Source organism: Eupeodes corollae, chromosome 1 (genome assembly GCF_945859685.1).
Source record: "Eupeodes corollae chromosome 1, idEupCoro1.1, whole genome shotgun sequence".
Taxonomy (NCBI): Eukaryota; Metazoa; Arthropoda; class Insecta; order Diptera; family Syrphidae; genus Eupeodes; species Eupeodes corollae.
Genome location: NC_079147.1, coordinates 93564820 through 93580369, shown reverse-complemented (window position 1 = coordinate 93580369; position 15550 = coordinate 93564820). Strand labels below are relative to the sequence as shown.

Here is a 15550-nt window from a genome sequence, read left to right as displayed (position 1 = left end):
AATATTCCGTTTAAATATATCAATATCGTATGTACCTCATCAGTTTTAAGTCTTCTGCCCTTCATACAATTTTAAAAAACGCTAAAGCATTTAATGCTTAAACGGTTTTTAGTATAAAAACGCAAAACTTAATTCTTTTTCTTATTACAAATTCGTAGTAATTATAATAACTATAGAAATAAGGTTGAAAACTGGTATTTCTTTTAGCTAGAAAAAAATAGAATTTAATAAAAACGTACCTTCTTATTCCATAACGAATTTTTAAGCGAAGGGAAGAACTGCCTTGAACCAAAAATATATTTAAGATCTACCTGGAATTTAAATGTTTCGAAATTAGAACAAGCTTACGTTTTAACAAAATTATTTTATTATTATTTTACGTCTAAACATTGTTTTTTTCTTTAAAAAACGGAATCCATCTGCAAAAATCTAACTTTCAAGAGGAGAAGATTGGGTGTGAAATCGCCCTAAAATGGAAAAAAACTAAAAAATGTCAAATCAATGCAAAATTCGCATTAAATTTATTGGGCGATTTGACATAATATCAAAATACCCAAAAAAATAATTTTGGGCGATTTGGTGTTTCGGCAATTTTAGTTGGCCCTGTGTCAAATCGCCCAAAACCAAATCGCCCAAATCTGAAAAATGTCGCATTGCCTAAAATTTTTTGGCGATTTGACACTATGACAAGTCGCCCAAAGTAGAAATGGGCGTTTTGTCGCAATCCAAAAATACTAAAAAAAAACCCAAAATATTTATTGCAATTAGACCAAAAAATAAACAATTTTTTTTAGTATTTGTGTCAGTTCCTATTTTATTTATTAGTTTATGTCCACATATGAGAACTCAAATATTTCATATTTACATGTTTTTCTTAATGTTTAATTTGTGTAAACTTGCCACAAACTCTCAACCTGTTTTCTGCATACAGGACAGCAGTAAAATGAATGCGACCCTGCAATAGATTGCGCCTGTAGTTTCAGATCGGACTTATTGCAAATATGCAAATGTTAGCATGATAATAAAAAAATGTTAGGTTTCAAAACGTAACAGATTAAACATACATTCATAGCTTCCTTCGCCCTTTCTTCTTTTTCCTTATCATCTGCTTCTTCTCCCTCATCTTCAATTCTTCCAACAGTATATTCTTCAAACATATCTTCGTAAGCTTCCATACCAGTACAAATGTTATTTTATAAGATAAACCATTCGATCTAAAAATCTCATTATATTAATGCAACCGTTTTCAAGAAGCGCAAAAGCCTCCATCATATTTTTGTTTCTCTCTATATTCATTTTTTTCCTTCCTTATAAGCATAGAGAAATTACGGCTATTCATAAATTCCTCTTCTTGAAGGACTTTAACAAATTTAAAGAAATTGCGCTTTTTGGTCAACATTCGTCCAAGTATACTAATGTAGCCTTTAATATCGGATGTTGTCCTTGTAGCTTTTTAAAAACTGAGAATTGTAGTGGGCCGATCTAAAAGTAAGTAATGGGACAAAAAAAAAAACGCTTTGAACGGAAATGAAGTAATTAAATGTGTTTTGTTATCATTTGGACTTAATTTTTGTTGTATGCTTATGCGGGGCGCGAGCGTGGCGCGTCGCGGACGGGCGGCTAAGTGCGTCGCGTTGGTCCCCTCCCCGCGGTGGTTTCATAGTATTAGCTTTCACAAACATTCACAAACATGATTATTAAAGTAAATTTATATTCATGTATAGGTACATACCTTTGGTATCCAAAACTTCTCATAGTAATCCAAAAAGCTGTCAAAGTTATTGAAAAACTCTTCGTTGACTAGTTTTCTAAGCATTACCAACTTGTTACTTTTTTGAGTAGTGTTTTTACACTGTCTTTTCAGGTAATGGCAAATATTTTTCCAATCATAACTCATTCATGTGGAGAAAAACCAACATTCCGATGTGCACGTTAATGTAACTGTTACAATTCTTTTTGAACATAATTTTTATCCCAACTCAACGAAAGTGTCAAATCGCCCAAAAATAATTCTAAATCGCCCAAAATTATGTATATTTTTTAGGATATTTGACATTATGTTAAATCGCCCGAAAATGAAAATGTTAAAAATAATTTTTGGGCGATTTGGCATTTTTCTTCATTTTTGCAATTTGGGAGTTTTGGGCGTTCTGACACATGGCTATTTTTGCATTATGACTAAACGCCCACTCTTTTTGGGCGATTTGACATATTTGTTTTTTTGAGCGATTCAAAATAATGTCAAATCGTCGATGTGACATTTTTAAGTTTTGGGCGATTCGGTTTTGGGCGATTTGACTCCCAACCTTTTATTATTGTTGAACTTCCAAAAATGAGTTTTAAGAACGCATATAATTTTCCATGTTATTTAAAACAATTGATTTTACAGACATCAAAATTTTATAATATTGAAATTTTCGTTCTTATCTGAAAAATAAAATGTTACACAAAGAATATATTTTGTGGAATAAATTTTTTTTTGTTGATTTAAGATTAAAAGTTCCCAATTAATAATAAAGTATCGAGAGCAAAATTGTAAAGAATTGAGAAACCCATTTATTTACACAAATTTTGCTCTTAAAATAAAAATACAATTTGGGATTGGTATTGTGTGCTATGTTGTAGACTTGCCCTTATGATTACTGTATGTATATAGTTGTAATAAAAATTGCAGTTTTTTCAAAAATAAATTGTTATCTTGTGATTATCTTTCTTTTCAAATGTGAATATCGTGAGAGAAAAACATATTTCTTAAAATTACCTCAACTATGGATTGTTAAGCTTACAACAATGTTTTTTTTTCTCTGAGTGTATAATTATATTAGGGTAAAGTCGTAAATTTAAATATTTGTTATTTGCTAATTTTGTAAGCCTTTGCTTTTTAAGCTTAAAATAAAGATAAAATAATGTTTTCCAGTGATGCATAACATCAATTTGTTACATAGAATGCAGATAACTTCAAGATATGTTATAAATCAGAGCTTTCAAAAATAAAAGTAAACATGAAAGTCCAATACACGTTTAAATCTCCTCTCTTCCCCTTTTTAGCTTTTTAACTTCCTATAGAAAGTTATTGTAATGGGTCTGATCTGTCGAATTGAAAATTTTGACATTTCACGCCGTTTCAAGGTCCCTAGAGTCAAAATAAAATTTGTTTAGAGAAATGTATGTGCATGTGTGTGTGCACACGTTTCTAAGCCCGTATACGTCCGTACGTTCGCGAAGTTGTTTTGTCGTCTATAGCTCAAGAACCAGAAGAGATATCGACTTCAAATAAATTTTGTTATAGAGATAATAATGCAAAAAAATTGCGTGGGTAGTTTTTTACCACAGCAATTTAAAAAAACGTTATTTTTGGAAAAAAAAATCCAACTAAAAGTTTTTTCTTAAATCAAAAAAAAACTGACAACATCTCCCAAATAATTGTATGCAACCAGAAATAAGGTTTTTGGCATCTAGTAAAGTTTTAAAAATTTATTCGACTCAAATATCTTCTCAAGAATTTGAGATTTTGAATTCAAACTAATTATATCTTATAAGAAATATTGTTTTCACCATTCGGTCACATTTTGAGAAAAATCGAATTGACAGCTTTTTTTACAAAATAAACCCAAAACTAAAAAAGAATGAATAAAAGTTATTAAAAATTGATTTCCGACTCAAATATCTTTTCAAGAAATTGAGATTATGGCTACAAAAAGCTAAAAAAGAATGAATAAAAGTTTCTAAAAATTGATATTTTACTCAAATAACTTCTCAAAAGTTTGAGATTATAGCAACATTTCGTTTTTTCATAAGAAAATTACATCTTCAAAAACTAGTACGAAAATTGGTAAAAATTGTTGTTCATTTCTCGATATCTCGTGAGCAAAAGAAGTTAGTGACTTTTAATTAATTTCATCCACCCAATTTCTATTTGTTTATAAAAGATATAAAAACTTTTTAGAAATGATACTAAAACTGGTAAAAATTGGTTTTCGACTAAAAATCTCGTTTGGAAAAATAGATTTTGAAATAAAACTTCATCATTCAAATTTTTAAAAATAATTCAACGGTCAACTTTTTAACAAAACATGAAAATCTACAAACATTTAAGCAAGACAAATCGGCAGACGGGATAGGTAGTTATCAGTTTGGGTCGCATCCCAGCTTCTTTTCAATGGATTACTTTTATTCATTATTTTTCATTATTAACTATCAAATTTTCAAATTCTTACAACAATTTGTGGTTTTAAACATTTTTTAACTTTATTCAAAATTAAATTGTGCATTATTAAATCGTAAAATGAGTCTTTTCAAAGTTAAGTTACTTAAAAAAGCTAATAAAATTAAAAAAATAGCACGATTTTTAGGTTTTCGTTAAAATACCTTCTTACATTATGTAGAGGAGTTTAAAATTTGTACGTGCAATTCTTTCACCTAATCAACTAATATTTTTGTTATTTAAGCTTAAAATGGTCTTAGCGCGTATACATCAATAAATTTATTGGCCAGCATGCCCGAAAAATGTGCATTGTTTAAGATTTGTTTAACATAAACATTATCAATTTAAAATTTGTTTTAATGATTTAATAAATTCAAAATTTTATTTTGTAGGTTCTTTTCAACTATAGGTTTCTTGACATGATTGCATTTCAAAAAGCTAGGGCTTAATTTATCCATCTGAACACACACCTCCACCGATTTTTAACCAAATTATATTTAAAATCATTATTAACTAATATAAAATAATCAAAATGTATATTAAAGATTTAAAAAAAAAGTAATAATTAAGGTACCATGCCTTAGAAACAAGTCTTGTTAGTAGGTACATAAGTATAAGACTGACAATACAAAATCGAATTTTACATTAATTTGTTAACAAATTTGTATATTCATTTGTTTTCTAAGTTTGTCTTTTTTATTTTAAATGAGTAACAAACTCATTAATTTAAAATTTTTGACTACTTCTGTCCTCAACAAAAATGCTGAAATTTACATTAATTTTATCTAAATAAATTATTACTCTCATTTGGAAGGTACAATCTTTGAAGTCTGGAATTTATAACTTCATAAAAGTATTGTGAGTGTTGTTTGTACCTACCTACAATTACTTGAGTCGTTTTTATTTTCAAGTAAGTAAATTCTCATTATATTTCATTGATATAAGACGACCTTGACTGTCTGACATTTTTGAAGCTTCCACAACTTCCTTTTCATCAACAAAAGTTGTATAAGCCAAAACAAAAATCAAATATTGTTTTTGCGCATACTGTATACCTAAGTATCTATGTATATTTTTATTGTAAAATTATTGCTCTTAGCTTCATTTTAAAAACGTATTTCTTGCGGAATTATTTTGATCTATTCACTAAAAAATTACCAGAATAACTGGTTTTCAAGATGTCTAACCAATATAATATTAAGTATCTCCCATGTCCAAACTCAGACGCTCATTTTTATATATGAACTTACACTTATAGTTTTTGAATAAGCGTTCAATGGAGTATTATTTGATTTTACCTTTGTTGTTAGATACAACTCATTATTTTTAAAATCGTCTTAGAAACAGCCTACCTTACCTACCCACTTTCATTGTCAATGATACAATACCAAAAGTATTGTCTTTTTAATATATACGAGTACCTTACCCAAAGCAATATACCTAATTTTATATTGTGGCGATAAGCAAAGAAAAAACAAATTACTACTCTTACTTCTGGGCTTGAAATTGAAAGTACTTATATATAAAACATTATTGTGACACCAAAGATAAGTATCTATACTTAAGGCGTCAATTTATAAAACAGCACGATCAAACGCACATTCTCACAGTTGTTGGGTTGATTAAAACAGCAACAACAAGAGAAAGAGAAACAATAAGTGAACATAGATTCGAAACAAATTGATGGTAATTCATCACAACGCACAAAACAGATCTTCGTTTGATGGTCTTGTCGAACTCTGGCCCTCTCGATGTGTTCTTCCAATATAGCGTAGCATATCAATGAGACAAGAATAGATCCGAAGACCGCACAGAAACACAGGAGACGACACTACGATATGCCGTCTAACAAGTCTAACCAACCGAACGGAACGAAGACACACAGCGACACAGTTACTTGATGAATGTCAAAACATTAACTTTGGATGACATGCCTCATCCGTCAACGATAACTACGTCGACTTTTGAGGTACAAATATACCCACAAACCTATACTCATAGCCCGCCGGAGGCATTATTCAAAACTCGTCTCTTTGACATTATCCCAGTGGGACTTGATTATGATGGGAACCTGGGAACACCCGAAACTATTAAACTTCCTAGCACAAAAGTGTGACCTTTACCAACGACCAGACGGAGACGGAGACGAGCTAAACGTTCATCCAGAAAAAGGATTATTGCAAGAATGATGTTAAATTTGTGTTTATTGGTACTTTATTGTCTCCGGTACAAGGACGCATTCCATCAATGTCAAGGTTGTTGTTTCGGATCTCATAATTGCACTGACGAGACCAAAGTCAAAATCGAAATCGAAATGATGAACTGCTGCGGCTGATGATGATGACTCCTTGGCTCTTCGTGGCACACTTTAGTTCATAGCACAGCATCATACCACCTATTCAAGAAGTGTAGACCGTAATGAGGAGGCTATTTATAATCGATGAGATGCACGCTTTGATGCAGAGGCATGTTATAGGTAGGTATGTGGTGCACTGCATGATTCGTTTGTTATTAATTAGGCCTCTTCAGAGTGACAAAGCCATGTTTATGTCCTGTCAATCAGTGTGGTTTTCAATGCATATCAGTAGGTCGGTCGTTGTCGTTTGTTCAGCGTCGTCGTCGTCGCTTGACGTCCGTCGTCATAGCCGACGACGTTGTTGGTGTCGGCAATGATATGATGAGAGCTGTTGTTTGCTCAAGTACCTACTTTATCTCATGGATGATGTCAATTCTTGAGAACTCTCAAGGGCACAATCAGATTGAAAGGAATTTTCGGCATTTTAAAAGTTTTAAGAGATATATAAATATGGGAATGAGCAATACTGGTTAATGTGATTGATTTGATGTGATTTGTTTGTTGTCGTATTGATTGGATGTTATATGTATGGGAATTATTGAAATTGCATTCGAATAAAATAATGCAAAATGTTTAAATCGAATTTGATAGATTGGACAAGTTTTCATAAAGTGTGTTCGAGTCGATTATTATTATGATTGATTCAAGCAGCATACGTGAAGTTGAATCATATATTCAAAACAAGTTTTATGTTTTATTCTTTTGATATGTTTCAAAAATAAAACAAGAAAGCTATTTTTATAATTGAAAGAACATAAATCGTTACATCATTTTTACACGGTGTAGAAACATGCAATCATTTAAAAGTATCTATCTTAAGTATCTTTTGTTAACAAACTATTATCAAAACTAAAAAAAGGTTGGGATGCGAAAAACACTAGCTTAACGGTTTGTAGGTTTTCGTTTTTTAATTAAAAAACTTTCCAGATGATTACAAATTTGAAAATTACCAACAATGTTTTGCATATTGAAATTGAAATAGTTTGATTTCGAAACCTATTTTTGCTAACGACATTTTTAGTCGAAAACTATTTTATACCAATTTTAAAAGTATTTCTTTAAAAATTTAATTTTTATATAAACAAATACAAATTGGTTGAATTAATTTGAAGGCAATATCTTCTATTGTTCACGAGATATCAGAACCATCAATTTTTTTGTAGGTTCTTATTTTTTTGTTAAAAAGCTGTTGATTCGATTTTTCTCAAAATTGTATCGAATGTTGAAAATAATATTTCTTATAAGATAATATTAATTGAAAGCCATAATCTCAAATTTTTGAGAAAACATTTGGTTAGAAAATCAATTTTGAGTATGTTTTTTTAGGTTATTATTTTTTGTAAAAAAAACTGTGGATTTGATTCTCAAAATTTTACCATATGTTCAAAACGTTATTCTTCTTTCCAAAAAATTGTTTTGAACATAAAATCATTTTTGATTTGTAAGATTTTCGAGGTGCCAAATGTTTTTTTGATTTAAAAAAACTCTAATTGTAATTTCTTACAAAAATATATTTATATATATATAGTACATAGTAAAACACTTGTTTAAGTCTCTAACGTTAATAGTTCGTGAGACATTAATTAGGGTTAACTGAAATATGCACTTTTTTTAAATTGCTATGGTAAAAAAACCAACCACTACACATGCAAACTGACATCATTTTAAAAATCGTTTATTTTGACGATAGGGACCTTGAAACGTCGAGAAATAATTCGAAAAATCAGCCGATAACTTGCTAAAAGACCTCGAAACCATTGTCCATTACATTTTTGAAACCATTATCAAAATTTCTGTAAATTTGGACCTATTTCTAACCTCCATTCAAATTCAAACTTGGAAAACCTCAATATTTTCAAAATACTTCAATTTTTTAAAATAACTATAAAAGCTCAGTTTTTGAACCATCATAAAACTAGTATTTTTAATTTATAGGTACTCGTAGAGTAACTGTTTTGGTAAGTAAATCAAACTTTTAATGAAGTTTTTTTAATTGTAATGCTGTACCTAGTAAAACTCTGCCAACTTTGTACTGTTTTCATAAGTTTAAACATTTTTAATGTCTTTCTTTGGCCAATGACTAAACTTTCAAAGTCATAACACTCTGTGAATGGTAAATCGGTGCTTAGATATTTTACAGATTTGATTCTTTTGACAATTTTATAAGCTTGGTTTTGTAAACTTAGAATGCAATTTACATTCATACTCGCATATGATTTTATCGGTTTTTTTTTAAGCAATGTCTCAAACGGTTTGGACTTGATTGAAAAAAGAAGAGCCCGGATAGGGACCCACAATGATAACTTCCCTTGGTTTCCTATATTTTTTTTTATGCAATAAGCAAATTGTCATTTAGAACACTTAAAAAAGGTTATAATAATTAATAATTTAGATGTTTTTAATATGTTGGGAATTTTTAAGATTTTACATTTTATGTAAAAAAATATCAATTATTTTTTCTTATGATATTTCTACCAATTTTAGTTTTCAGGTTTTGATTTTTTCAAAAAAAAAACTTTGAATTCGATTTTTCTAAATATTAAATAAACTTTCAAAAAACCTATTCTTCGTGAAATAAAATTATTCAAGTTTTAGATTCACAAAACATGCGAAGTTAAAATATATTTCTTATGTTAATTCAATTTTTTTCCAAGTTCATATCAAAAACTAATCAATATTTAATTAAAGTCGAAAGGGTTAATAGTTCCGGAGATATTTGTGTTCAGTATAATTTTTCACATTTTTCAAAGCTGTAAGACAATTTTGAAGTCGATATTTCCGCTTGTTCTTTTTATATAACCGAACTTAAAGACATCTGTCAAAAAACCAAGAATGAATCAAAGACACCAATCGACTTCTCAAAAAAAAAAAACAATACATTTTGAAAAGAACTATATAAGATTGCATCTTGCGTTTTGGAATGAAGGGTTTTCTAGAAAGAAGAAGAAGACATTCAGTACGCAAAATTCCAACCAAAGGTTTATTAGGTATATTTCACAACAAGTTCCTAGAAAGTACGACAATTTTAGACAGGATACAAAATTTTAATGGTGAAAGTTGGCCAATCGAGTCAAGTTAGACAAAAATATTTTTTTTTAAATTGAAAAAACAGGGTTCAGAGTGGTATAAAAAAGTGAAATACTGCCATCTCTTTGTTCAGTTTCAATACATAGTCCAGTCCAGAAGAGTGTTCTAAATAAATGTAGTCAAGTCGTTTTTACATATAATTCTCAATGTGATTTCGTTTTATTTTGGTTAAAATTATTAGAGTCAAGAACTGTTTTATAGTCCAAAACTTTTTAGCAATGGCAATTGAATACGTTTGCTAACTTGTGTAAGCTTTGGTTTCATAGCACACCTCCGTATAAATGTTCATTCAATTAATTTGATTGGATCTTTCTTTTCTCTTAACATTGTATAATATTATCTATGCCTTACAGTAGGAAAGGATCTATGGAGAACTTATACCTATGGCCCTATTTTTTCTACTACAAAAGTACTTACCCTATTATTATTTTGTCTTTGCAGCTACTTGACCTTTAATGTTTGACATATAAAAGCCATATCATTTAAATATTTAAGTTAATATTGTATTCTTTAATATAATCCAAGCTCTTGCTTTTTATTAAATTTAAAAACAAGTTGGTCTTTTCGTTGTTTACTTGTGTATATAGTCTACATGGTTCAGTGAATTCAAGTTGTCATTCATTTTGCTACGTGACTTAATTTTAAAAATGTCTCTGTATCCTTATTGTCCATTATATGCATTACCAAATCAAACAAAGAGAAATGCACTTCAAGAATAAAATATCATGTGAATTTCTTACAAACAGGGAAATATATAAATGCTAGTACTAACTGTTCAAAGGGGACCTAAAGATTATTTTAGAACGAGTATTTCAGAGAAATATGCTTTTAACTTTAAAAAAGATTCTATATTTTAAATTTGTTTGTTGAGTATTGATTTGATTTACATTTATTTTCATACCATTTGCATATTAAAGATAAAGGATATGAAAGTCAATACTTGTCAAGCCCCTTATCTACACATTATATATATAAAGAATATTCTTCTTTATTGAATTACTTGCAATCAACCCACTCAGGTTATGGTAAAGGTTTCTTTATCGAAAAATTGGTGTGGAGTACAGGTCTAATCTACTCTTAATAATCCCATTTCTGTAGCTGTCATTCACATTGAGCCGAGCCCCCATCAGTAGTCACAATAACGTCTTCTACCCGTCAGCAGTTAACAACCGACTACGACAACGACATCAAAAAATGTATATTCTTTAATGACACACCTATCTTTCGCGCACCTTTTTTCAACTGGAAGAGGAAGTACCCTGTATAGCATGTGACACAGTTCAGATAAAATCGTTTACTTATTTTTATCTGTGAGGTATTTTGAATTAATAAAAGATAGGTATAGAAACTGAAGAAGAACTTAATGAAATAGCAAGTCATTTTTCTTGTTCTGTTATGTAAAAATGTTTAAGTCAATTGTGTTCAAAAGTCTTTTCGGTGGTAATATGTGAATACATACTTTCCTTTGTATTTAGGTTTAAGTCACATGCTCTTAGGGTTGATGACGTTTCCTCCAAGACATTTTCTCACAAAACTCGAGGTATTTATTTTCGTGAAAACTGCTTTATGAATATTAATAGTTTTTAAAAAGCCTCATGCATTAGTTTTGTTCCAATTGTAAAAAGTATCCAATATCTGAAAAAAACTGACAGAAATACTTGTTTTTATGTCGGATTTAAAGAAAGGGTATATCTTTAAACCTTCAGCGAAGTATAATTTGATTACAACTCTCAAAACCATGTTGACCAAAGTATTCCTTATAATTGTATCACGATTAAGGAATATCATACAGAAATAGTGTCGGTGTACGTTGCTGGAAATTTGGAGATTGGGATTTTGGCATTAAAAATTGATTCCTTTGATATTTATTCCATGCGGGTTTTCTCTTTCTTTAAGGACCTAGTTCGCCCAGGATACTTCTTTTTCGATATATTGGCATGTTGAATTACTAGTTCCCTTCTTTTAATCCAGTAAGCCTATCTTTTCACCATTACCAACCGGATTTTTATTCTTATTATTTTATTCAATTTCCCTTAAAAATCTGTAATTAAATCACGCAACATTCCTTATCAAAATGTCAAGTTCTGCACGATAGTAGGTTGTCAGATGATATTGAAATCCGTATCGGAGTTAGACAGGGCTGTATTCTGTCGCCAATATTGTTTTTGTTGGTGATAAGCGATGTACTACGCGCAGCTTTGTCAGGTAGCGGAGGGATCGAAAGGACTTTGACATCCTATTTAAAGCACTTTTATTACGCGGAGGAAGTTTGCTTACTCTTTCATAGGATTATGGATCTCCATCAAATGACAACAAGAGTGGAGCAAGAAGCAAAATGATAAGCCCTGACCGACCATCCTCTCAAATAAATATTTCCTCGCAACCGGTGGAAAAAGTGGAGGGTTTTCAATACCTTGGAAGTATAGTCTTCATCGAAGGCGGAACTGAACAAGACGTCATCTGCTGCATCGGCAAAGCAAAAGTGGCGTTCGGTTTGCTGTCGAAAATTTGGAGGGATAACTCTATCAGCTAAAGATCAAATCTACAACTGTTTCATACAAATGTTACAGCTGTACTTTTTTATGGGAAGGTTACTTCAGCCATTCAAGAAAGTTGAAAGCTTACGTGAATAGGTGTCTTTTAACATCCTAAGGATTTTCTGGCCAAACCGTATATCAAATGAGGTCTTGCATAGAAGGTCAGGAACCTATAGACTCTATTATTAGAAGGCGTGAATGGCAATGGATACGCTTCGAAAAGGTAACGTCTGCATTGCAGGCCAAGCAATGCAGTGGAATCTGCTCCACACAAGAAGGAAGAAGACCTGAAAAACCTAGAATCACATGGCGCAGGAAAGTCGAGGCGGAATCAGCATACTAGGCAAGAGTTGGAGGGAGCTGAGACACCTCTCCGGAATCGCATACGATGGCACGTAGACACAGAAGGACTTATACCCCTTAAGAGGTTCCAAACGGACTTAACATGTTTGAGGACAATGACAGTTATTCTTATTCCCTCCAGACGAAGTTGTGGATATTGCTGCAAATGGTGCAATATTGATATTTGTAATATTAAGAATTGGAAACGGTGGACAAACTTCGCACTAGTAGACAGATGGAGGGCCGTCTCGAAACCTACCGCGTGCTGTTGTCATGTGTTCTTTCTGTTTGTAGTTCTGTCTCTTCTGTCTTGTGTTGTTATCACCTTACATAGTCTAGTTGCTCAAGGTGATGTGTTCTCTACTCTGTACATTTATGTTCTATGAAGTGTGCAAAAATAATAAAAAAAAATATTTCCTTAACCATTTATGTTGTTTATAAAAGACTTAAATGCTGATGTATATTATTGTCACTATAATATTAATATTTAAAAGCTTAAATATTTTTGAAAAAACACATTATTATTTTTAAATCAACAATTCATAAAAATACCTCAATATTTTCAAAGCAACAATTGATTCTTAGAAACCTGCTGAGACCTTTCCATTTTCTTCTTTTTGAAACGGTTGATAGTATGAAAAAATGAGAACAAAATTTTCACACATTGTATGCTTCACAAATGTGATTCTAGTTGTTTACATTATTTTGGCTATTAAAACTAAAAAAAAAGCGAATAACAAATTTGCATGACATTTGACCTTACTACGACATTGGGGTTTTATAAACAAATTTTGTATATAATTTTTAATTTCAACTTACTACCTTATTTTTATAAGGAAGTTCACCTTTTTATCTTATAAGAATTAAAAACAAACGAAGAAAGTCATATTCAAACCAATTGGACCAAAAATTAACTTTCGTTAAAAGCCAAATTCAGGACAACGCTTTCGAGAAAAATTAAGGTCATACTACTTAAAAGTGAAAGGTAATGTAGTATTTTTTCTCAAAATAAGAACAATTACCACTGTACGATGCTCTCAGTGTCTTGACATGCAATTCGTCTTTATCATTGAATACTCGTACATGTATACGAATTATTTTTTGCAAGCTACGTAAACATAAGCCACAGTCAATCAGAAAATATGATTTTCGAGTACAAAAACTTGGTCACTTTTAATAACATGGCTTGTATTGTATAATTTTTGGAATCCTTAAATGACTTTGAGTATACTCTTATACATATTAACATAATTATTTATAAAAATCCAGACTTGTCAGATTTTTAAATCACTGTAACAAGCTCTTGATTTATGACTCTCGCGGTTGCTTTCGAAATTTTCTTACCAATTTGCAAGTAACACACAATAAATTCACTTTCTTTAGAAACCACACACACAAAATCTGTGTATTTCTCATTCACGTCCATAGCAATTATTATGCTGAGATTTATTTAAACGAAAGAAAAATAAGCGTAGTTGCAATAAATTCTTGAACAACGGTCAGTATTATTTGAACAAAACCGCAACATAATTTGTATGAACATGAAGATTTCACGGGAACAAAATCAAATCACGAACCGTCTTGAAAAATACGAACAATGTTTTTAAACGATGGCGTGATTTGAATTGATTTCTTATTTTTCTGCAATTTCTTTTTTTACAAAAGTACTTTCATGGGTCACTAATGGTTTTCATAATTTACATATTAAGCCTTTTCCTACACAGCAGAAGTATAAAAATGCATTGTTCAAAGGTTAGCTCATTGGAATTTAAGCTGTAAATTAAGTATTTAAAATCAATCTAGACTAAGTATTTTGAATTCCCAGTAATTCTATAATACAAATCATTTCATAAATAAGTTTTAAAGGCCTTTTAAAGGTTACTTGCTTACTTTCAAAGGATATCCATATCAATATTTAATTTGGAACATTATAGGTTAGGTTATTTTAGAAAAGGCCAACAAACTTAGACCAATAGTTGATCCGTCGTGATACCACAGGGATCTAGGGATCTGCCGTACTCGTTCAAATCAATTGGCAGCTATAGCCATAAAGCAGTCATCGTCATGGTAGGATAGACGCTGTCTCTTCTTTTTCTCCGTCCATACAGCTTCTGCTTTTAAGTCGAAAAGCATGACTACCTATTAGGCAAAGTCCTGTAAAATTAACAGAGCTTATGTGAAATTTGTTAACTGAAATGATTTGTTTTGAGCGTTTAGTATTAAGCATTGGAAAATTTAGATAAGTTGACAGTGAAGTGGTGGTATCAATCCATCATTAAAAAAAAATACATACGCTTACAAATATCTAAGAATATTCCGGTGTTTGATTTGTTGTCTACTTCACTTCATTTAGGTACTCAGGCCTGTTAAGTCCGTTGGGCATAGAGCATCTACTATGCCTACGCGCCATCGTGTGCTCTTTACGGAGATGTGTTGAAGCTCCCTATAACTCTTACCTTGTGACACTGATTTCGCATTGACTGTCCTGCGCCATGTGCTTCTCGGTCGTCCAGATCTTCTTGGTTCTTGTGTGAGCAGATTCCAATGCATTGCTTGCCAATGCAGTCTTTACCTTTTCGAAGCATATGTACAATCCAATGGCATTTAACCCTTCGTATATATTTAGTAGAGTCTATAGGTTTCTGACCAGTCCTTCTATGAAGAAACTCATTTGATATACGGTTTAGCAAGAAAATCTTAAGGATGTTGCGAAAACATCTATTCACGAAAGTTTGCAGCTTTTTTGTAATGGCTGAAGTAACCTTCCAGGTGCTTCAACCATAAACATTCAACATTTGTGCGAAACAGTCGTAGCTTTGTCCTTAAGCTGATAAAGTTATTCCTTCAAATTTTGGACACAATACCAAACGCCACTTTTGCGTTTAAAAGCTTTCCACTTTTTCCACAGTTTGCGAGAAAATATTTTGTTGAGAGGATGGTCGGGTTCCGAGGCTGATCATTTTTTATTGCCGTAATTAATTTTCAGCAGCACGACTTCTGTTTCTCTCTCCACAATTGTTGTCA

The 15550-nt window shown here is 31.1% G+C and overlaps 1 protein-coding gene across 1 annotated transcript in view; it reads left to right on the top strand.

Moving 5' to 3' along the window:
* The window catches only part of LOC129939208 (homeotic protein deformed), a 57819-nt gene that overhangs the window by 11471 nt on the left and 30798 nt on the right, over window positions 1–15550 (top strand). The window lies entirely within an intron of this gene.